At 46.0% G+C, this 25,039-nt stretch overlaps 1 protein-coding gene across 1 annotated transcript in view; it reads left to right on the forward strand.

The window, feature by feature from the left end:
• Positions 1–1,214: 1,214 nt before the first annotated feature.
• The window catches only part of EPS8L2 (EPS8 signaling adaptor L2), a 186,566-nt gene continuing 162,741 nt past the window's right edge, over positions 1,215–25,039 (forward strand). The window contains exon 1 of the mRNA XM_075326874.1: positions 1,215–1,379. The gene's annotated coding sequence lies outside the window, so the exon portion shown is untranslated. The remainder of the gene's footprint in view (positions 1,380–25,039) is intronic.

Here is a 25,039-nt window from a genome sequence, read left to right on the forward strand (position 1 = left end):
AGTACTACACCCTAATGGAGGTGCAGTACCCTGTGGTGCCTGAAGGCTCAGGGGCGCCACATAAGCAGAAGACAGCATGCTGCAAGGGTTAACATAAAATCCAGGAATGCCTGTCTTGTAACAGTCCGATCTGTTATTTATTTGCTATGTTTGTTTAAGATGAAGGACACATCACTGGTGGACAACAATTATTATTATTAATTATTATTATTATTATTTTTATTAGAGCACCATTAATTCCATGGTGCTTTACATATTAAAAGGGGTATACATAATAGAGACAATGTCACTTGCACGGCAGTCTGGTATGCCCCTTCCTCTGATTGACACCTCACTGTCAATGTACACTCGCTATAGAGATAGCTCTCTCAGCTCTGCTGCCTTGCTAAATCTACACATTCTGATTTTGTCAGAACGGCTGCAGCCAGTAATCTAAGTCATACATCATTGGATTCAGGATCTCTTTGCCTACATCAGATGAGGTAGCAAAAACCTGCTGACAGATTCCCTTTAAGAGGTTATCTTCAAAACCTATGACAACAATTGATGCATTGATTGTCGCTAAATGAGGGTGGATTTAATTATGTTCCTAGCACTTCCTTTTTTTAAATATTTTTCTTCCCTTTTAGTATGTATGTTCTCCCCGTGTTTGTGTGGGTTCCCTCCCACACTCCAAAGACATAGTGATAGGAAATGGAGATTGTGAGCCCCAATGGGGACTGTGAGGCTGAAGTATGTAAAGCGCTGTGGAAATGATAGTGCTATATAAGTGAGTAAATATTATTATTATTATTATTATTATTATTATTATGTGTGACATTCAGATAAAGCATCGCTTTCTTTTCGGAATCATTGCCATGACGTATGTAACGCAACATGTTACCCAGTGCGATGATTGACATGAAGGGCTCGCGTCACCCGAGGACGTAGTGTACAAAGTATGAGATATTCCGCTTTTATACTTTGCAACAACTTTTCTTCAGGGGTTAGGTGATCACCGGGGTATGTCTGCCGGTAAGCTTCATTATGCAAACATTGTTTCTTAACGAACAGCGAAGTGGAAACAATGTATTCATGCTCCCGGCGTCACACACATATTCTCTTGTCTAGTCACAGGCCCAGGACAGGGCTGACACATGGGCGTCCCCTCCCTGGATCACTAGACCTGTCCTTCTGGTTTAGCTCCACCTCTGTTTGTGCACAGTGAAACATTCACCTGCCATCAGACCAAGACCAGAGACAGTTTAGTGATACCTAGACAAAGTGACAGCAAAAAAAAGGGACACCCTGCACCACCGGGAACAACTTTTTATTTTTTGGGCAACATTGGAATTTAAAGGATAGTGTATAAAGACACAGAACAAAGCAAAGTTTGGACGGTAAGTACCTGTCTATCATCTTTATTTAAAGAGACCCCTTTTGTTGTAGAATGCAACGATTTAATGAAATTAGGCTCGAAAATGTCTACGACTCCACATATGTGTTTATTAGCAATGTTTGTAAATATATCGCAGATATATCCGATGGGTCAAAGAATGACAGGACACCTCGAGGACACTATTAATTAACTGATTAAGGTGCAGTAAATGGAAGAAATAAGTAATGTACCTTTAAAAGCAGTGGTGGGGAAGAGGTTGTCACTTGCTTTATCTGCTCCTTAATGGGCCCCTTGGCAGGACTGGGAGAAACATGAGAGCGAGCCTGGCACTACCTGTGCCCCGTGCTGTTTCTGTTGTGTTCATCTCTGAAAGCTTTGGCAGGTTGTTTCGTAAGGTGATAGTAAGGACTGGCATCGGTGTTAAAGAATGGTATGATAAGTGCCTGAAAGTCACTGCAAAGCATATAGGAATGGAGGAGATGGAGACAGAGGGCAATAAAGAGGGTATCTGGGGGATAAAGAGGGTATCTGGGGGCTAAAGAGGGTATCTGGGGGATAAAGAGGGTATCTGGGGGCGAAAGGAGGGTATCTGGAGGATAAAGAGGGTATCTGGGGGCTAAAGAGGGTATCTGGGGGCTAAAGGAGGTATCTGGGGGCTAAAAATGTGTTTTATCTGAATGCCAACATTATATCATTATTAACGAGGTTGTCCAATGAAAACAAATTTTAGCCTATCAACAGGATAGGCAATAACGTATAAACAGGATAGGCAATAACGTATAAACCGGTGGGGGTACGACCGAAGGGACCTGCGCCGAATATCCCCATTAGAATGGATCGGTAGGGCGCATGCACGAACGCCACTTCATTCATTCAATAATAATAATACTAATCTTTATTTCTATAGCACCAACATATTCCACAGTGCTTTACAATTCAGGAGGGTCATATACAAACAAACATAAGTAACAGTTAAATAAAATACAATATTTAGTGCAAAAATAATGGCAACCCTGGTCGTAAGAGCTTATAATCTACAATGGGGTGAGGTGGAAAGTGACACAAGGTACAGGTTCTTATTTACAATAATGGTCCAGCCTTCTCAAAGAAATGGGGGAATGATAAAGGCTGCATGAGCCGGTCATCAGCCAATCTTTGTGATGCTTTTGGGTACAATGGAGTTTGACGGAGAATTATGTTCTGAGAAATAGTGGAGGGGATATATATGAATTGACTTCGATTAGGATAGGTGATAGGCCACCCTAAGAAGATGTGTTTTTAGGGAGCATCTGAAGCTGTCCTGGTTTCCTGGGGTAGAGCATTCCAGAGGATTCGTGCAGCTCAGGAGAAGTCCTTTTGCTGGGAGTGGGAGGTTCAGATTAGTGTGGATGTTAGTCAAAAGTCGTTTGCGGAGCGTAGAGAACAGGTAGGCTGATAGACAGAGAGGAGGGTGGAGATGTAGGGGGGTGCCACACTGTGGAGAGCATTGTGGGTAATAAGCAATTTAAATTGGATCCTAAGATAGATGGGCAGGCAGTGCAATGACTGGCACTGAAAGGAAGCATCTGAGCAATGGTTAGCCAGATATGTGACCCTGGCTGTTGCATTAAGGATGGACTGTAGTCTGTAGAGATGAAAGTCTCTGTAGGGGGAGGCCAAATAATAGAGAATTACAGTAGTCATGGCGGGAATGGATCAGGGCCACATAGTCCCTGTGTAGTTGAGCTTTTTCCAGCAGTCTAAAGGCCCCGATACACGTGTCGATTTATCATGCGATCGAATGTGCGATCGCACCCGCCCCCATCGTTTGTGCGTCACGGGCAATTTGTTGCCTGTGTCGCACAAAGTCGGTCACCCCTGTCACAGGCACTTACCTTCCAAACGACCTCTCTGTGGGCGGCAAACATCCACTTCCTGAAGGGGGAGGGACGTTCGGCGTCACAGCGACGTCACACAGCCGCCGGCCAATAGAAGCAGAGGGGCAGAGATGAGCGGGACGTAAACATCCCACCCACCTCCTTCCTTCCGCATTGTCGGCAGGACGCAGATAAGCTGTGTTCGTCGTTCCCGGGGTGTCACACGGAGCAATGTGTGCTGCTTCAGGAACGATAGAACAACCGGCATCCAGGAATGTGACCGATATTTTGAAAATGAACGACTTGTCAACGAGCAATGATAAGGTGAGTATTTTTGCTCGTTAACAGTCGCTCGTAGCTGTCACACGCTACAATATGTCAAACGATGCCGGATGTGTGTCACTAACGACGTGACCCCGACCACATATCGCCCGATATATCGTAGCGTGTAACGGGCCTTTAGTCATATGTTCAAGCTTTTGAAATTCTTTTAAATGCTGACGTTTTCAAAAGACGCCAAATGGTTAAAAGAAGTAACATCTATTGTACTGGTGTCTTCCACTACAAAGACAATCAATATTTTACAATAAAAGTAAATGGGAAGGATTAGGCTGAGTTCACATGTCCTGTAATCATTCATTAGAACGGATCTAGCGGAGATCTGTTGGCAAAAAAGTTTTGCAAACTTTTTTGTCCGTTGTTAAATAACTGATGTCTGCTGGATCCGTTTTTTTTTTAACATTGGAGTCTATGCAGAATGGATCCGTTAAAGGATTACTATTATTCTTGCAGTTGTAATGGATCTGTTTTTTTCTTACAGAATCCATTTCAAATTGAACATAAATAGCAATCCATTAACGGATCTGTTCTCCATACAGTCCCAAGTAAAAAAAAAAGGATCCAGCAGAAATCATTTTGCCAACAGATCTCTGCAGAATCTGTTCTAATGGATAATTATAAGACATGTGAACTCTGCCTTAAGCTGCTTGCACACATCCGGTTTTTGCAGTGCGGCTCAATCCGGCTCAAAAACATATGCAACGGATGCGGCGAAAAAAACGGATCCGTTGCATAAGTTTTTCCATGCGGCCCGTCCGTTTTTTGATGGATGCGGCTTGATACTGAGCATGCGCAGTGCAAAAAACTGCATCCGGCGGCCGGATGCAGCTTTTGCCGCAGGACGTTGCATCCAGTGTCCATAAACTTGCATTGTAAATCGCGCCGCATCGCGCCGGATCTGGCGCGATGCGTTTTTTTCGCCGCACAAAAAAACGTGCCAGGCAACGTTCCGAACATCCGGCCGCCGATGGGCTAAATATGCCGCATCCGGCAAAAACCGGACGTAACGCAAGGCCATGCGGCACAATACGGCGCTAATGCAAGTCTATGCGGGAAAAAACGCAACCGGTGGCAAAAAAAAACGGTTGCGTTTCTTCTGCAGAGCACTGTATTGTGCCGCTAAGCAAAAACCGGATGTGCGAAAGCAGCCTTATAGAGAATGAATGGATCGGCGGTCGGGCAGCTCCATTTTTTACCAAGTATAAAAGTTCCCCATTGGGGATAAAAATTCCCCAATCTGCCAATCAGTGCCCGTCCCTGTGGTCATACCCCCACCGATCAGTAAATTATCACCTATTCTGTGGATTCTGTTTCCCCTGATAGCCCCTTTAATGTGAGATTAACTTAAAAATATGAAATAACACTACGGTATACCCCCAAAAAATGGAATAACAAAAATGGCCATTTTTTATGCAATTTTGAGGCTATTGTATTATGTTGCATTGATTCCTAATTCATATGTGATATTATTGAAAACTGTAATTTTGAGGTGTATTTTGGAACAGGATTTAGAGGTTGATCACTCATTTATCCTCTCTCCTATAGAAAGGTGATGTGATGTTTATAGCACTACCCCTTTAAATACGCCGCATGCTTTAAAGCTGTAATGTTTGGGTTTTTCTACTCTTCTCCTTTCAGTTCAATAGCAACAAATATGTAAAAAATACAACTATTTTTTTTGCATTGATACTGTACATGCCCCTTCACTAGAAGAGATTTTCTAGTAGTTTTTCTCTTGCAGTAAAACAATAGAAAATGGCTTTTTATGATTATAGTTAAGAACGGGAAAGCCCTCACCTTGTGTGAACCTGAACTAATAAAGATAGTGTCTTCATTGGAGGTTATGGACTGACACTGGCCCATGCCGATGAGACAATAATCGGGAAACGAGCGTTCTTAACTATCTCTCTGTCTAAACCAGACAAAACGTTTTTTTCATCGAGGGTGATGTTTTTTGTCCACACATAAAACTCATTGTTCTAGGCAGCGCATTGTCTTGTCTAAAGAGGTAATGTGGTGATGAAATTGTGATATTCTACGCACACAGAATGTTGTATTATTGATCATTTGTGCGCGGACAATGTTGGCAGTATGAACCGGTAAAGTAAATGGTCATATAATGGTCCAGATTGGCTCATTGTATTGCCGGCTTCCTTAGCACGCTGGCACTGTGCGGTCATCTGCTTACCTGCATGGCTGTCAACATGTTGCGTGGTTCTCGGCTTGCCTCCCCTCATAACCATCCACGTGTCACGTGGTCATCTGCGTCCCTTCATTATTGTCCACATGTTGTGTGGTACCCGGCTCGTTCCCCCAGCGGATAACGACGTGTGTGTTGGTCCATAGCTCCTGCCTAGGTTTTGCTCATGCTGTGCAGGGTTTCCTGTCCCTTTATGAGGAGGCATGCGCACCTTGTGCCGGAAGTTCCTTATCTGCCCTTGCCTGTCCAGTCTTTCCCCATTCAGACTGTGCCTCATGTTCTGCCCTGTTTGTCCTGCCAGTATCCGTCCTGTCTAGTACTGTGTCCACCTGTCCTGCTATCCCCCTGCACAATTCAGCTGCCATCGTCCCGATTACTGCCCTGGGAGTGGCACCTGGCGTACTGCCTCGCGGCTTCTACATCCCATGAAAGAGTAAGCCTGGGTTCCCCCTGTGGTCCAGTGGATCCACTCCCGCTCACCATCGGTGTGTGCTACACACATGTAAAAGGCCTAGAAAGCCCAAGCTTGGTGAAATCCAAACCAAGTAGTCCCAGCTTCGAAATGACTTTCGCCCTTGCTTACATCATGCTGACTTGAGAACAACAGGGACAACTTTATATGAAATAGATATATTTTGGGAGACTTGATTGAGAAGAATGTGCTCAACCAGGTGATTGCAGGAATGGGTCAGGTCCAGGTCCCTGATGTAAGATGGGAATTTCATCAGTTCTTTTTTTCTGTGGCCTCCATCAAACTTTTATCTGCCCATTTCTTACCCATTGGAACCACTTAAATTCTGGTTTTCATTCTCCTCGAGCTACAGAGTTAAAGTTTATGTCATGACTTTGACCATTATGAGATTCCCATGATGGGATTGTGTGCTCTATTTGTGGTCCTGTCATGTGGTGCCTCTTGAAAGGTTTCTGTCTAGCTTTGGCATTACAAAGGTTTAGTGCATTCCCGGGGCTCACACCACTAACATGGAGGGAACAAGGATGTCTATGGTGAACTATTCTAGCTGACTAGTGGTTCTTCAGGGTTCATGGAGTCACAAATGGATCTTTTGACCCACTAGATCAACTATAGTTTTCAACAGAGGGATAGAACATTTGAACATCTGTCTAGATAGGTTCCATGGTTCCCATTCGTATGGCTTTTTGAGGCGTGGGATACTGACGCCATGGGGTTGTCATAAAGTAGGTATGCCAACCATTATTGGAGCACAAAGTCTTCTTTGCTACTCTGTAACTGCATTCATGTTATAGGCTCTTTTACACAAGCCAATGTTGGATAACAAATGCTCGTTCCTGTTTCTCAGCCCATGTAAATATTTTGCCAATCAGTCCAAGAATGAGCAAAATGTTCATTTGTTGGGTGGTATGATTGTTTATTCGGACATAAAAGTCATCATGTAAACCGGGGATGTCCTGCTGATAACATGATGCTGTATGAGGACAGAACCATTGTATTAACAATCGTTCTTCCCCATATAGTTTTGGTCAGCTCAAGTAATTGGGTAAACAAGAACCGATCAACTCATAAATGGGTTCTAACTCATTCTCATGACTGGGGGGAAGATATCTCACCAATCTTTTTCAGGATGCATCTTGCGCGTCATAGCAGGGTTGAACTCTTTGAGTCCAATTGAACCTGGATTGTGAAGATTCACAGGGTTTGACTTTGAGACACAATGCTCAGTAATGTAATGGGGACTATAATGTAAGGAACTAGTCATAATTTAGTAGTGGGAAGAAAAGGATCTTCCAAAGTAACATTCCCTATGAATCACTAAAAGTTGTAACATACCTAAAATTTCACTTCCGTCTTTGTAATATAGATGAATATCATAAATATATCTACATGTGATGGTCACTTGTGAAGGCCTCTTCATTGACTTCACGCCACTGATCTTCAAGGCTATTATGGTGGAGAAAAAGACTACAATGGAGGCTGGCATGGCAGTCTATCCTCTTCAACGATGAGTCCCGCTTTTGTCCTAGATGCAATGATAGCCAGAGATTGGTCTGGAGACAATGTTTCTAACGCCATAAAGAGGGTTTCATAAGGGGATGTCACATCCACCCTACTCCTGGGATCATGATGTGGGGTGTCTTACAGCAACTCCTGGTAGGTGGCCAATAGGAGATGCCCCCAGTTCATGAGATCACAAACCAGGACCGGTGCCCCCATATCAGGTGATACTCACTGTCTCCCAATTTTTGTGTTGGTCCATAACTTTTGTATCTCTCGCCAGCATGGTTTGTAGTCAGTCTATACTCCTCCAAAAAGACGGCTACCATGACCATAGCATGTATATCCAGCTCCAGACGGCAATAATGCCCCACCGCCCCTGGGTTCAAGCCTGGCCCCCAGGGAAAACACCCCCTTAATGCTACCTGTGCATTGGTGGAGGTATTTTCCTAAGGCTCCACTGAGTCTTCTATCCCAATCCACATAATAGGACTAGTAGCTAGGAAAACAATGGCTTAATTGAGGACTCTGTGACACTAATGAGAGTAATGGAATGATTGTTTTACTCTAATTACCAATCTCGTGCCTGGTCTTCTGTGTACCTTAAACTGACAAGTAGACAATTAAGAAAATATCTAACAAAACAAAACAATGAGAACAACAATGAGATCGACGTTACCAACACTCCGTGATGGAAACAGTCCACATCCTTTAGAGCCGTGGACTTCACTCTGCGTCCATTGGTCCAACAGTCTTTAGTCCTCAGTCAGCTCCTCACAAAGACAATGCCAGGCCACATATTGCTTGCCTCGTGCTATTGTGATCTACCTGCATGACCTAAAAGCATTACCATTGCCTGCAGCATCTCCGGACTTGTCTCCCATTGAGCACATTTGGTTGGCTGTTGCGCAAGATGCTGACAGCAGTGGATCTTGATAATTTGCCTAAGTGCATTCAGTACAGGCATTCAAAGAGGGCCCCATGGCAAAAATCTAAAACTTTGATGATAATTTTTCTGGAAAGGACAGCTTTCCTGTGTGTCCATCCACTCAGTAGTATGGAAGATAGGACTTAAGGGGGCTTTACACGCTACGAGATCGCTACAGCGATCTCGTTGGGGTCACGGATTTTGTGACGCACATCCGGCCGCTGTAGCGATGCCGTTGCGTGTGACACCTATGAGCGATTTTGCATCGTCGCAAGAACATGCAAAATCACTCATCGGTGACATGGGGGTCCATTCTCAAATATCGTTGCTGCTGCAGTAACAAAGTTGTTCCTCATTCCTGCAGCAGCACACATCGCTCCGTGTGACACCGCAGGAACGAGGAAGCTCTCCTTACCTGCCTCCCGGCCGCTATGCGGAAGGAAGGAGGTGGGCGGGATGTTCATCCCGCTCATCTCCGCCCCTCCGCTTCTATTGGGCGGCGGTTCAGTGACGCTGCTGTGACGTCGCTGTGACGCTGAACGAACCGCCCCCTTAGAAAGGAGGCGGTTCGCCGGTCACAGCGACGTCGCAGGGAAGGTAAGTAGTGTGACGGGTCCGGGCGATGTTGTGCGACACGGGCAGAGATTTGCCTGTGTCGCACAACCGATGGGGACGGGTACGCACGCTGGCGATATCGGTACCGAAATCGCAGTGTGTAAAGCGGCCTTTACCCACATTGCCCAATTCTTCGTAGTGAACTCATAGGCACCGCACAGTGTGACTGTCTCTAAGGTATTTTGACCCCTGCCTGAAGTTATCTGGTTGTTGTTACAGGCGATACTTTAGATTGTCAGGGGTTGTCAGGATTCGGTTACAGCGGTTCCCTAATATCAGTGTGCAGCGCTATTATTGTGTTTGGCTACTCATCAGGATAATATACACTTCACTGTCTAACATGTCAGTAGACGCTGCTCTGAATAATGGCCATTCATCACAACAATCGAGAAAAATGCATGGAACAAAAAATGCCAACAAGCCAAACCTAATTAGAGGTTTAGTCACACCAGGCCTTACATGTGAATGGGTTTAAATTCCTGATCCATTATTGAGAGCCCCTGAACGTGCCGTCAACGCAGAGGCTGCGGAATGTGAATGTGGCAATCCCAATGTCACCTCGCTCATTCAGCAGTGCCAGGTAGAGGTTACGTAACCTTCAGGTGGCCTCCTGTTTAACCCTTTTCTGTGCAGAATCAGTTTTGTAACTTATTTTTCCTTACCTCAACACGATATGGGGGTCAAATCTCACAAAGGCCCATTTGTAAGGGCAGTGCACACTCTTAGAAAAAAAGGTTGTAGGGAAAGGTCTTCGCTCATTCAGCTCTGATCGTGATTAGATCATGCATGGGTTCCCTGGTCTAATCCTCAAGAATGTGCTTTTGAGTTGTAGAGATCCAGTCATTTCTGTTGTTTTTTTTACATTTTTGATATTGATCCAAAATACTAATTGTAGTAGACCGACTCACTCAGCTGCTTCATGACGTAGACAAGAACATTTTCTATTTATATTTCAGCCGGTTTATTTAACGTCATAAACCAGACAGAACAAAACAAAACAAAAACAGTCTTTCTGGCATAAAGAAAATAAAACAATGCACTAATAGTCCATATATCTGCGGGGATCGTCCGATCAGATTTAGGGTTCACGCTTTGTAACAAGAGCCTAGCTCTGGAGGTCTGCTACCTCCATACACATATTTAACTTCATAAAGCAGACGGAACAAAACAGAAACAGTCTTTCTGCCATAAAGAAAACAAAACAACACACTAAAACTCTATATATCGCCTGCTCAGATTTTGCGTTCACCCTTTGCAACAAGAGCCCGACTCTGGAGGTCTGCAACCTCCATACACATAACACCTAATAGATTAAGAATCCTTTATTTTACCTTCTGGACCACACCCTAGGGTGGAGATATGTGAATAGTCAATCCACCCATCTCTTTGACTGTTCACAAAAAACCCATCCCTTGTCATTGCCGATTAACACTCTCAGTACCTACCATGCTGGAGCTTTATTTCTGGGTTTCACATCACTGAAGCTTATAACCTCAGTGAAAAATATCTCCCTTCCAGAATTTTACCATTGACCATCTTACATAATTCACAAAGGGATAATACTATCATATCCTAATCCTAACGTATGTAGTTCTGAGTTGTCTAGGTGCAATTATGTTGTACTGAAGTTGGTCATGTAGACTCGTTTGGCCAAAAGATATGTCTCTATGTGAAGCCCCACAGGTGTTGTGTCGGTGCATTACCTTCAGGGACTCCACTCGGCTGGATCTTGTCACTGGTAGGAAATCTTCTATTTGTCGTGACGCCACTCTCAGTATTGCGGTCAGTGGGGACCGCCACTGCAGATTAAGGGATACCTGGGGCTGATGGTGGGTGCAGTCGGATGTAGTAGCCTCCTGAGAGTGAGGCAAGCCCCAGGGCCCTGTGTAGATGTGTAGAACCACAAGGCGCAGAATAACTCCACACAAGCAGAATGTCTTTCAGGGATTTTACTCACTTTAGATGGCAGGGTGAGTAACCCGGGCGTAGCTGGGATGAACCAGGCTGGAACCAGGTATCCTTCAGGCTGACTGTTGATGGTGACTACCAACTCGCCTTCCTTAGCCCTTGGTGGTTTGGGGTAACCCCGACTTTTAGTCCCTATGGGGGTCACCCAGGGAAGTTGCTGAAGCCTCTCTCCCCTTCGTTTGCCGTTTGCTTGTTGCCTGGGCCAGATCACTCCAGCTACTTGCCTCCTGTGAACTATGGGCCCTAACTGTGGCTACGTGGCTGCGGCTTTTAGGTGTTGTGGTGTGGGCTTTGAGGGCCCCACACCGGCAGGTTTAGCAAGGAAAGGTGGATCTATCCCCGCTCCGGGATCTGCCGCCCGTTTGGGCCTGGTTCTCCCTAGCAGTCTCCTTACTTCCCACTCTGTGCTCTCTCTTTAGCTGGAGATGGGTTTCGGGTAGCACTCCTAGGTGACCGTTCTCCCCCGTCGGTAGCCACTGCGCGGACGCTGTCAGACTGCAACAGCCCCAGGGGTAGGGTCTGCTCCTCTCGGAGCTCCCTGGACTCTGCACTGCACTGAACCGGCTCACTGCTCCTCCTCTCCTGTTCTTGCCTACGCCACCTAGCAACCAGGCTCCCTTACCACACCCCTTGAGAGGAGATGGAGGCTTTTGGCCCCCTCCACTATTCCAGTGGAGGTGAAGGCTTTTCCCCCTCCTGGGATCCCCAGGGGTCCTCTCAAAGGTACATGTGTGAGACCTAATCACTATGCGCCTGTGTAGTCACACCTCGGTCAGCCTTCTGGATTACCTGTATTGTACTGTCCCCAGCATGGGTGCAGTACTCAGTGGTGCCTGACCAGGTCAGGGGCGCCACATCTACATTAGTAGTGAGCAAAAAGATCTGCACTACCCTGATCCAGCATCCACTTTGGTACTCTGTGGCCAACAGAAAAGGGCAATGCAAACTTCCTCAGCCAGCCTGTTAATGCATCCTGAGCACCTCTTGCAATTACTAAGGGGCCTTTCACACTGCGTTCCGATCTCCATTCAGTAGTCCCATCGGGGTTTCTGTACTAACCCCCTGCAAAACGGGTTTCAGACGTATGTGCCGATTGGGCCACTGACTACAATGGTGCAGATGGAGTCACCTTGTGCTCTGTCGTGCACCATTTTTGGCAGTATACACTTACTAGAGACGGACGCCCAGATGCAATCTACTGGCTGAGGAAGTTGCATTATAGTCAATGGCCCGTCGGTACATACGTTCGAAACCTGTTTTGTGAGGGTTTCAGACGGAAGCCCCGACATGACCATTGAACGGCGATCAGAACGCAGTGTGAAAGGTCCCTATGCCCCCGCGACATTATGGCATGGGTCTAGTAATCATAAGAGTCACTCAGGGTGCCCAGGTGCTAGGTCTTACGTGACATGTCATCTCATGAGTAATTGCAAGAGACACCCAGGATGCTGGAATTTGAGTTCCGACTGAGGAAATTCGAACTGATCTGGTCGGTATGTCAGGAAATATCGAAGCGGATGCTGGACCAGGGTATAACAAATCTGTATGCTCATTTGTACCCTATAAACATGCACGTTCAACTTTACTGAGCAGACACGTGTTCTGCTTGCATAGAAAGGAGTAAACCACTGTCAGACACCTCTGGCGCCGACTTATCTACCTTGGCAATATAAGAATCGGATATTGAAATGTGACATGCCTGATAGCTCTTTTCTCCTGACATCATCTTTTGGGGGAGAGCCAGGATTCCCTGATGAAATAGTCAGATTTGTCTGATATTAATCCATGTATTCCCAACTGTACCCTAAAAATGGAAACCTTCACTATGTGTGGGATGATTCCAACTATATTGATGCCCCTTTAAGTGACAAACTTAACTTGTCTCTTTTGGGTTGTCTTCATAACGATCAATATTGTTAATGGTATTAATGTGAACGACTTAATGATGTTCTCCATTGAAAATGGTTTCATCTATCCTCAGAATAGTGGGGTCCAGCTGTGATGACCTGGATTGATTGTCATAGCGGGGCACTTATTTCCTCAATGGGGCACTTTTATCCCTGTTAGAATGGAACAGCAAGGACAATGTCTGATTACCACTCCACTCATTCCCTATGAGGCTGCTGAGGTTTTTCATTCAAACCCACAGAGGATAAACGGAGTCACAGTTGAGCATGAGCACGGACGCTCTGTTCTAACGGGGATAAATATGTGGTCATACCTTTACCGATCCTAGTGATAAGTGATGTTATCTTCACCAGACAACCCCTTTAAAGGGAACCAGATTTGTCCCCTATAAGTTGTGGCCACCACCAGTGGGCCCTTCTATACAGCATTCTAGAATACTGTATATAAGAGCTCAGGCCGCTCTCTATAGCATAAAAACAGCCTTTATTATACTCACATGGGGTGGTCTGGTCCAATGGGTGTCGCTGCTCTCCGGTCCGGCGCCTCCTCTCTGCTGTGATCTCTATCCTCCTTCTACCCAGCCCAGTATGGATGACGTGTCCTACGTCATCCACACAGGCCGGCATTGCGGTCCTTTGCAGGCGCACTTTGAACTACCCTGCTGAAGGCAAATCAAAGTACTATAATACGTCGTTGCGAGGAAAGGTTTAAGACCGCCCGCGCATGCGCACTAAAATACTTTGATCTGCCCTGAGCAGGGCAGATCAAAATGTACCTGTGCAGGACCGCAATGTCGGCCAGTGGGGATGACGTAGGACGCGTTATGCACACGGGCCTCAGAAGAAAGAAAGCTGCAATCACCGCAGAGAGCAGGCACCAGACCAGAGAGCAGCGACACCCATCGGACTGGACCGCCCCCTAGGTAAGTATAATAAAAGTGCTTTTTACATTATACAGAGCGGCCTGGGCTCTTATATACAGTATTCTAGAATGCTGTATATAAAGGCTCACTGATGGTGGTTGCAGGTAATAGTCGCCAAATCTGGTGACAGGTTCCCTTTAAGCTTATAATTTGTTTGGCTTTATAAAACATACTATTGCTAATGATTCCACTGATGGAAGAATACAGTGAATACTTGTGCACGTTTGTATGCCCCGTGGCATGCCCATCGTTTTCAGTGCAGCTGGTAGATATGCAAAGTATACCTGTCTATAAATAGCAAACATATTCACCATGTAATTCCAGATTCAAGCCTAAAACAACAAGACTACATTTATTTGCAACAGCAGTACCAAGTGGTTTCCCTAATTTGATAGGCAGATGGGTAAGTAGGTGATCTCGGGTCATGAGTAGGGTGGGGGTGCAAGGATTGCAGCAGCACATGGGTCCAGGCACTTAGGAGGTCCCAAAAGCCTTTTGGCTTATTTGACTGATACTATTACACACCTGTGATAGTTGGGGGCCCATGAGTTTCAAGTTCTGCCACTGATCTTGTGACAACCTAACCGTACCGTACTGAGCACAATGGCTGCCGGATTCTGATAGTTTGATGTGTAAAACACTACTTGTCATTTCCGACTATTTTTTATGTGACATCCTGTACAAACAACGTGATTTTAAAGACTAGTAATAAAAGTGCCACTATGAAGCGTGAACATTTCTGTTTTCATACTAAATCACGTTTCCAGGAAGGATGCGTTGGAATGTTTCAGGTCGTGTAAAAAGAAAAGATGATCAAGTTCACGCATCCACAAAATCTGACAATGATCCACGGGAATTAGGTTGCCATTAAAAAAAAATAAACAAACGCATAAGTGATGGTACCGCGATTTTTTAAGTCGGCATTATATATATTGTTAGTACGGATTCCATACTGAAAGTATGAATATTAGCACCAGAGTAAACAGCCCCAAAACATGTGCAAATCCACACGTAACAGTTGATATTCTGCAGCGGATTTGCTTCTCCATTCTTCACCATGTGTACATAGCCAATCTGTAGTTCCAGGGTCATATAGCTGGATAAATGTGGATGAGTTCTAGAAATAAATTATAACCTCATTTCATACTACAGATATTACTTATTTACTGCACCCCCAGAAGATCTCGATCTGTTTACCAGGGTCCCTGATCACAATTCAGCAATTACTTATGTGTGTCATGTCATGGAAGATTCTGTTTAGGAGGTGGACTGATCTGGTATTAGACAAAGGTTGGCCAGATCAGCTGGCTATCTAGTCTGTATTGAGGTCTCCTGAATGTCCCCAAACCGGGAGACATAGGGATCCGGCTGTTGGAATCACCAGATTTCAGCACCAAATTTGCAACTGCGTCAAAACCATTTCTGTGCATTTTTTTTGCCAAGAGATGCAGATTTGGTGCTGAAATTTGTACACCATATTCTTGCACCCAATCTACACATCCTGGCAAAAAATGCATCAAAATCTGCAGCTCTCACACACTGATCAGCTGACTGCATGAGATGAGAATGCTGTGCTGCAGGGAATCAGAGGGAGGCAGAGTATAATAGTTTTTTTTAAGTGTGTGGCATGATGGGGGCAATGTACCAGGATGGGGGCCATGTACCAGAATGGGGGAGTATATGTACCAGCATGGGGGGCCATGTACCAGGATGGACGTCATGTACCAAGATTGGGGCCATGTACCAGAATGGGGGATTATATGTAACAAGATGGGAGCCATGTACCTGAATGGGGGATCATATTTACCAGGATGGGGGCCATGTCCCAGGATGGGGGCCATGTACCAGAATGAGTGATAATATTTACCAGAATGGGTGGCCATGTACCAGGATAAGAGACACTGTACCAAGATGAGGGGCCATGCAGCAGGTTGGGGGGTCATACGTAGGGGCTGGAATGGATTAGTAGCATTTCAATTAATTGTAAAAGGGAAATTTAATTTGACATAAAAGCAATCTGAGTTAAGAGCTTGGTCACAGAGCAAATTAAACTTGTAAGTCATGGTATTACTGTATCTATATATATATATAATTGCCTTAAGCGGGCTTTACACGCTGCGACATCGCTAATGCGGAGTCGTTAGGGTCACGGATTTTGTGACGCACATCCGGCCGCATTAGCGATGCCGTTGCGTGTGACACCGATAAGCGATTTTGCATCGTTGCAAAACAGTGCAAAATCGCTAATCGGCGACACGGGGGTCCATTCTCAATTATCGTTACTTTAGCAGTAACGAGGTTGTTCGTCGTTCCTGCGGCAGCACACATCGCTGCGTGTGATGCCGCAGGAGCGAGGAAGCTCTCCCTACCTGCCTCCCGGCCGCTATGCGGAAGGAAGGAGGTGGGCGGGATGTTACGTCCCGCTCATCTCCGCCCCTCCGCTGCGATTGGGCGGCGGTTCAGTGACGTTTCAGTGACGTCGCTGTGACGCCGCACGGACCGCCCCCTTAGAAAGGAGGCGGTTCGCCGGTCACAGCGACGTCGCCGGACAGGTAAGTATGTGTGACGGCTCTGGGCGATGTTGTGCGGCACGGGCAGCGATTTGCCCGTGTCGCGCAACAGATGGGTGCGGATACCCACACTAGCGATATCGGGACCGATATCGCAGTGTGTAAAGTAGCCTTTATTCTGTCTGTCTGTCTGTCTTGCTCCAAAATGACGTCATTACAGTGACAACCGTCACCACACCGTGCGGGCTAAAGAGCCTGCGACCAATGGCTCAGCTAACTGAACAGCCCGAACTACGGGCTGACAGGACGACGCCCAACACTTTTCCCCGCACCCACAAGGAGCCTCGACTCCCCGGTGAGTGCTGCACCCCCGGGAGCCCACACCGGCAACCCAGTTGACACATACCCACCGCTCGACTCCGCCCCTCGCACACATTACCCCACTCGGCTCCACTCCCCCGCACTCTGCCCTCCGCATGTATACACACACACACACGAATAGTCACCTGTCCCCAGCCATGTAGTCCCCAGCACTGACGTCCTCAGCGCCATGGCCCTGCTCGGCTCCACCTTCCCGCACTTCGCCCCCCGCACACATTACCCCGCTCGGCTCCGCCTCTCCGCACTCCGCCCTCCACATGTATACACTGAACACACACACACATATAGTCACCTGTCCCCAGCGATGCAGTCCCCAGCACTGACGTCCTCAGCGCCATGGCCCTGCTCGGCTCCACCCCACCCGCACTCCGCCCCCACACACATTACCCCGTAGGATGGGGGCACATGTCAGGATGGTGGCTGCACCACGATGGGGGCACATACCAGCATTGGGCCACATCACATCATCAGTCCACATACCAGGATGGGGGCCATACAAGGATGGAGACTATACCATGATGGGAACCAGTTTATGGCCATGGACAACTGCACGTTGTGTTTTCAAGAGTGACAATGAGATCCAACGTCAAAGTGCAAGTCGTTGACATCCCTTTACAAGGAAAGTTACTTACAGATAGTGACAAGGTCTTCACACAAAATGTGGTGTACAAAAATATTTTTACTTTACACTCATCATGGCCTTCTTTCATTACAAGCCATGGACATCATTAAACATTAGACTCATCTATTAAAACTGTTCCTTCTGTTGTTTGTCATTTTAAAACCAATAAACAATTGTAAGAATGCTAAATTAAACCTAACCCATCCAGTCCATTCATTACCTTATTATTCAATCTGCTAACCTACATACTGTTACGTCCGGGTGGTGGAAACACTGGACCGTACACCGATTTCCCCTGAGAAGGCAGCCAAGCTGGTCAACCCGCCAGAGGGTCCTGATGCACGGCAGCCGGAGCACTATAGGTAGCTGGACAGTCCGTAGAGAAGCAGGAAAGGTGGATGATGCTGAACCCACGGAGTTCTGGACGGTAGTCCGAGTGACGAGGCTCAGGGTCCGAGGCCGGGATATAGGATCAGGCGGGATCCGGAACCTGCTGAGCGATGGAACGGGTCACCGAACGGAGCCAGAGACTGGAGACTGGCGGAGCTGCAGAGGGGGTGGAACATCCGCCGAAGTCACCGTCAGGGTCCAGGGATGGAATTGGTTCGGAGCGACTGGCGTGGCAGGATAGGCTCTACGAGACAGGACAGGGTTAATACAAGGCAAAGCACAGAGCAAAGCAATACGGGGACCTGAACACTAGCTTGCTAAACACGTAGAACAGGCCCCGCCCACCAGGAAAGAGAAACCTTATATACCCTGTACCTGTCTATGCAATATCCTGTTTCTGGGTGCTGGCCCTTTAAGAAAGGGTCAATGACCGCGCGCCCTAATGCGCATGCGCGAGGCCCGTGTGCCAGAAGCCAGTCCAGGAAGCGGTGAGGAGGAAGCAGGAGCGCCCGGCTGGAAGTCCCATGTCGCAGAGGAGCGCCGGGAGCGGGGAGCTGGACGCATGGAGGCTGCAGGCGGGGAAGAGGAGACCGGGACCGGAGTGGTAAGCAGGGGACGCCGCCGGGGAGCGGGGAGCAGGCCACGGGAACCGGAGGACGGGACCAGGGGACCGGGAAGCGTGACACATACACATTCTATACGACCCGATACGTTAGAATTGGGCCACCTTCTAGTACATATATATATGCCCCTCAATAACAATTGCCCCATGTGTCATCTCTAAATACACATTTGCCTTACAAAGTTATTCTATAACGTGTCACCCAAATAAATGGTTAGTCACTTAGGCCATATATATACAGTACATATAACTAACCACTGTGGACCCAAAATATATATATTTAGCTAATTTAGAACCCTAAATGGTCGCCTTCCTTCACCTACCCTTCGTCCTTGCCCTGTCCTGGTCTGATAAGTCATGTTCATCCCTGGGAAAGCTATACACCAGAATGCAGTAGGAGAAGAAGGCAGCTAGCTGCGGAAATATCATGTTCTGCTAGGAAGTATTGGATCCTGGCATTCATCTGGATGACTAGAGCTACGTAAAGGAGTCATAATGACCCATTGGCTTTATTTTTTCTTCAATAATTTCTTCGTTTTTTTACTATTTTCCTCCAAGTTCTGTGACTTTTACTTATTTATTGTTGTCTTTTCAACATGTATTGCAATTTACAAAATATACTGTATATTTTTTTCATTGGTATTTTGTGTGATTTACCTAGAACAGTGGGAAGGGTCAATTTGACCCCAGTGAAATTTCTCCTTTGAATGTTACTGTATGATGCTTCAGGCCGCAGGGCGTGTTGACACTTGCTGTGGTAGGTCTAAACTTGTCTTAGCTCTCATTGTGTTCAGTTTATCATTTAGACTTTGTAATCTGGTTTTGACAGACTTCTTCAATCATGTCTCATCAACTTCATATCTCTAGGGAAAAGGTTTTGTCTTTTCTGGAAAATTTGGATGTTGAATCAGAAAGTGATGTATCTGATTCAGATGGTGATTTTGTGCCGCAAACAAGTGAAGATGAAGGTGCAAGTCAGGAGGAGTTGTGTTTAGAAATGAATATGGATCCTGATCTACCACAATCTTTGCCTCAACCATCTCAGCAGGCTGTAGCGCCGGCGTCCTTGTGGGGACACCGACTCACTCACCGCCCCGGCCAGGTCATGTTCTCCTCCGCAGTTCCCCAGCCATCCACATGTACTGCTGCCTCCTTCCCCTTCCGGGGCATGTGTATGCACCCCAGGTCTACCGGGAGTGGGCTTAGGGCACATGCACCCACCAGCCCTCCTCTTAAAGGGCAGATGCACTATTTCCAGGAAATGCATCTGGGCCTTTAGGGAGGTGCCTGCTTAACACCTTTAGTTAGTCAGTGTCCTGTCTCTCTAGCTATTTGTTAGGTCCCTTTATCCCTGTGTCACCTGTACCTGAGTCTGCTTTCCCATACCTATCTGTCCCTGCCGTGACCACCACACCTGTCAGTACCCGCTGGCCGGTCTGCCTCAGCCATCCAGCCTCTACCTGCCTGCTTCTGTGCCGAAGTCCATCTCCTGTCCTGGGGCTCAGCTGCCACAGTACCAGTCACTGTCCTGGAAGTGGTACCTGGCATCTGCCTTGTAGTGTGCGCTTAGTTAAGCCCCTCCCACTAAAGGGTGAGCCCTGGTCCCCCTTGTGGTCCAGTGAGTCCACTAATCCCCCTACACCGGCCGCAAGCGTTACACAGGCTTACCCTGATATCTCATTTGTGAAGATGGTTGTAAAACATGGAACCAAATGGGAGCTCATAGATGCCAACTCATCATTGTCAGGAAGGAGATCTGCTGTGAATATCCTAAAAGAGTGGCGAGGTCCTACTACACACGCCTGTCACCGAGTTGATGATTCTGTCATTGGTGCATTCATTCTGCTTTTCGATTAATCGATGTTTCATCTTATGAGAAGAAACACAGGTTCAAATGCTTGAAAAGAAGTAAACAACAAATGGACAGTGTCATTTCGAAGAGTTGGACATGATGATTGTCATCATGTACGCCCGGGGTGCTTTTTTGTGCAAAGAATACCTCTCTGGATGATCTTTGGTTACATTCTTGGTGACCAAAATTCATCAAGGACATGAAGGAGAGGGCAAATTTCGGTAGCTTCTAAGATTCCTCCGTTTTGATGAGAAATCAACCTGTACATCATGCCTGTAATATGGACTCAAATTCTGGAGCCCTGCAGATGTAGAAACAAAGTATGTCTGTAATGCCTTCCCATACCTCGGGAAAGACCATTCCCGTCCGAACAAACAGCCACTGAGAGAGTTCGTTGTTCTCAACCTCATGGAGTGAGTTCTATACCAAGGAAGGAATGTGACTGTAGACAACTTGTTCGTGTCTCTTCAACTTGCCAAGAAGCTCCACGAGAATAAAACATCATTGGTGCGGACAATAAACAAGATTCGGCGTGAAATCTCTGTTGAGTTGAAGAAGGGCAACGATGAAATGTACTCTACCACCATTCTCCGACCAACTGGAAATGCAGAATGCATTTTGACTGTTCACCAAAGGAATAAAAAGAAGAATGTCAGTCTTCTCAATACACTGAATTCTGATGTAGCACTGACAATATAAGGAAAGAAGAAACCAGAAACTGTAACCTTCTATAACTCCACAAAGTATGGAGTGGACGTGGTTGATCAAGTGACACGAAATATACCTCTAAGGCTGCATGGAGGAGATGGCCAATGCATGTCATTTACAACATGTTGGATTTGGTGGCAATCAATACCTTGGTCATCTATACACAGATACAGAACAAAAAAATGAAAAGAAAGAAAATTCCTCAATTGGCTAATGAACTAAAGAGAAGGAAAGAGCAAGAGGAAGGACAGTGTCAAGTAGAAGAAGCTGCAGTAGCAAGGCTTTCGAAGAAACCGATGTACACCCTTCATGGCAATGGTAATTCTAACTTCAACAGAAAAATACACTGTGCCATGCTACAAAAGTTATTACAGAATAGTTTAAGGAACATAACAAAGATTTCAAGGTTATGACTTGACCTCTAAATTTTCCCGATCTGCTGCTAATGACTTGGTGCCAGATATCACAGGGCACTTTCAGAGTCCATACCTTGATAGGCCAATGTTGTTTTGGTGGCATGAGGACAACTTCTACAGTAATAGGGATAAAGAGGAATAAAGGTCAATGATAATACTATTCTTTATCTTTAATATTCACTGATTGCGTAAACTTGATCATTATTGGCCGCACCATGAGTAAATGAGGGGATCTTCCGGGTTCAGGTGCAGAAATGTCAGCACAAAGGAGAATGCAGCTGTGTACCGGCCATGCTCTAATAGCCAGATTACTCCCTATATACCAGACCGGAAGCCACCATAGTTTAGGGTGTCATCCTTCCTTCTTTGCCAGCTATAGTTTATCTAAGCTGGTCTGGTGAGGTGTTGTAATCCAGACTTAAGGGCCATTTACACTCTGCGACATCGCTAACGATATATTGTCGGGGTCACGGTGTTTGTGACGCACATCCGGCGTCGTTAGCGACATCGCAGCGTGTGACAGGCTGGAGCGACCTTAAAGAGACAAAAAATGTTGGTATATGAGAGGTCGTTCATTTACCAAAAATCGTTGTCTGGTAAGTAGCGATGTTGTTCGTCGTTCCTGCGGCAGCACACATTGCTATGTGTGACACCGCAAGAGCGACGAACATCTCCTTACCTCCGTCCACCAGCAATGAGGAAAGAAGGAGGTGCGCGGCATGTTCCGGCCGCTCATCTCCGCCCCTCCTCTGCTATTGGACGGCTGCCATGTGACGTTACTGTGACGCCACACAAACCGCCCCCTTAGAAAGGAGGCGGATCGCCGGCCAGAGCAACATCACAGGGCAGGTAAGTCCGTGTGACGGGTGTTAGCGATCTTGTTCACCACGGGCAGCGATTTGCCTGTGTCACACAACCGACGGGGGTGGGTACGCTCGCTAGCGATATCGGTACCGATATCGCAGCGTGTAAAGTACACTTAAGTGTTGGTTGTAGTACGTGTTGCTCTGCTGTGGAGTTAACCATTGTTTTCTTTGTCTTGCTACCTTCCTGCTCTTGCTTTTCTCCTGTGACTCTCATTACTTGTTCCTGTGAGTTTACTTTGTGTCAGAGTTTTGGTTTCCCCCTTTCTGACTTTATCTGTGTTTCCATCTCACTCCTCCCCCTTCCTTCCCTGGTGGGAGGGGGTGATTAGATTAGCTCTGGTCAATAGCATAGCTAGGCATGAGACTTAGACATCTCCACCATTAGGGCTAACTCTGAGATTAAGGATAGGCTATTGACCCCTAGTGTGAGAGACAGCATAGGAGCCCCTGTCCCTCGCTTTTCTACAGTCACATTGTGACTCCAATTCAGATGAACTAATGGAAAGTTGGGGTGGACACAAGTGCAATAGTGTGTTATCCAGAGAACAGTGTTAAATGGTGATGTGGTAGTGCTCAACTGATATTGTTTTGAGAAAGCACAACACTTTATAGGCACAATGTATAAATCCAGCTACTGCTTCACAAGTTGGGGAGTCCAACATAGTAATTGGTTGTAGAAAAAAGAATTTCTGTGGTTGTGTGTTGTCCTGATGAAGTTAGAGATACTTCGAAACGCATTGAAAATAAAATCACTATCATTCATTATACCCTGGAGTCTTTGGATACTTTTTTTATTCTATACTGACTAGCAACACAGTACACTCATATCTCCTACAACCAATTCAGATAAATATAACAATTAATATCTGTATTTCATTATTTATAATTGATTTACAACATCCTACTATCACCTTTATATTGCTCACAGCGACCATGTGCAACTTATCACACTGGAAGGCTGATGTGGCAGCCATGTGAGTGCTTGTGATATCAAGGGTCATCACTGATTTTCTTTCCATGACTAACAAAATGCTCAGTCTTAACAAGTGATGCGTGCACCCGGACTGTAAAAGTCCAAAAGTACCCGAGCACTGACCCTGGGCCCATGGCTCCCTGGGAACTCCAGGCAACAATCTGGATCCGGCAACTTGGGTAATTTAAAAAAAAAAAAATGGTGTAAGGTCCCCCCATATTATGATACCCAGTAAAAATAATGCATATGGCTACAGGCTGCAGCCCCCAGCCGTGCGCTTATCTTGGCTGTGTATCAAAATAAGAGGGACCCATTGCTGCTTTTTTAAAAAAATATTTAAATAATTTAAAAAAACAGTGTGTGGTCCCCCTCAATTTTGATACCTAACCATGATAAAACCCGACAGCTGGGGGCTGGTATTCTCATGCTGGGGAGACCCATAGTTTTTGGGTTCCCACAGCCTAAAAATAGTAGCCTGCAGCCACCCAGGATTGTCACATCCATTAAATATAACAATCCCGGAACTTTAGCCTTCTTTTCCCGATTGCCCTGATGTGGTGGCAATCGGGGTAATAAAGGGTTAAGGACAGCTCACAGCTGCCACTAAGCCCTAGATTAGTAATGGCAGACATGTATGAGATCCCCCCCTCATTACTAATCTTTAAGGGAAAAGAAATAAAAACAAAGACCAAAGAAATCCTTTATCTGAAATAAAATACAAAAAAAACCCTCTTTCACCAATTTATTAACCCCCAAAACACAGAAGTCCGACATAATCCACACAAGGTCTGAATTAACCCTGCAAAGCCATTATTTTGATAAGCTGGCCATACACGTTATATAGCTGTCCAGCCAACAGTTATATCCTCCCATCTCTCGCACTCGGCTCGGCTGAGCGTTCCTCTGTTCTCCATGACGGAGATCTTGACAGACTCCTCTGCTTTATCTGATGATGAGGACTGGGCATGTTGAATATCAACGCCTGATCCCTTGTTCTCAAGAAAGATAAGATTAGTCTGCCTGCAACTTACTACCCTCTCCATTTTGAAAACACAAGTATGCTCAGTCATACTGATCATGCATGTGTTTGAGGGTGTCAGGAAGAAAAGCTGTTGGCTGAACAAGCATTTGGCCAATATTTACTGTATATAAGGTGTGGGCAGTTTAAGGTTTTAATATTCATTTTCTTTTACGTTATATCTGCTTTACTGAAAAAAAATAATATGTGACTTTAGAAAAGGTCGAGATAACAGAGACGTCCAGGAGCTGCGATAACAATCCCTGGGATCTGGAGTTAGGTGTATTGTGGAATACAGCGGTCATTATAAATACCAATGGCAGCAGAAGCCAAAGCTACTGGTTCTGCTACGTCACCCGCAGGCCTGGCAGTGGCATCGCTCCATATGGGATGCTATGTTTGCAGCCAAGCTTCACCTTTATAATCCTTGACTAAAGGTCGTGATTAGTTTGTGAGTTTTCCTCTCATCACCCTGAAAGCAGAGTTTTACAGATAACTATTATAAAGCAGTGATATAAAAGAGAATGTCCACATCATTATGATGTGCAAATAATCAGATTTTACAATCTGCAGAAAACCAGAGGATAAAAGGTAA

This window comes from Anomaloglossus baeobatrachus, chromosome 10, assembly GCF_048569485.1.
Source record: "Anomaloglossus baeobatrachus isolate aAnoBae1 chromosome 10, aAnoBae1.hap1, whole genome shotgun sequence".
Lineage (NCBI taxonomy): Eukaryota > Metazoa > Chordata > Amphibia > Anura > Aromobatidae > Anomaloglossus > Anomaloglossus baeobatrachus.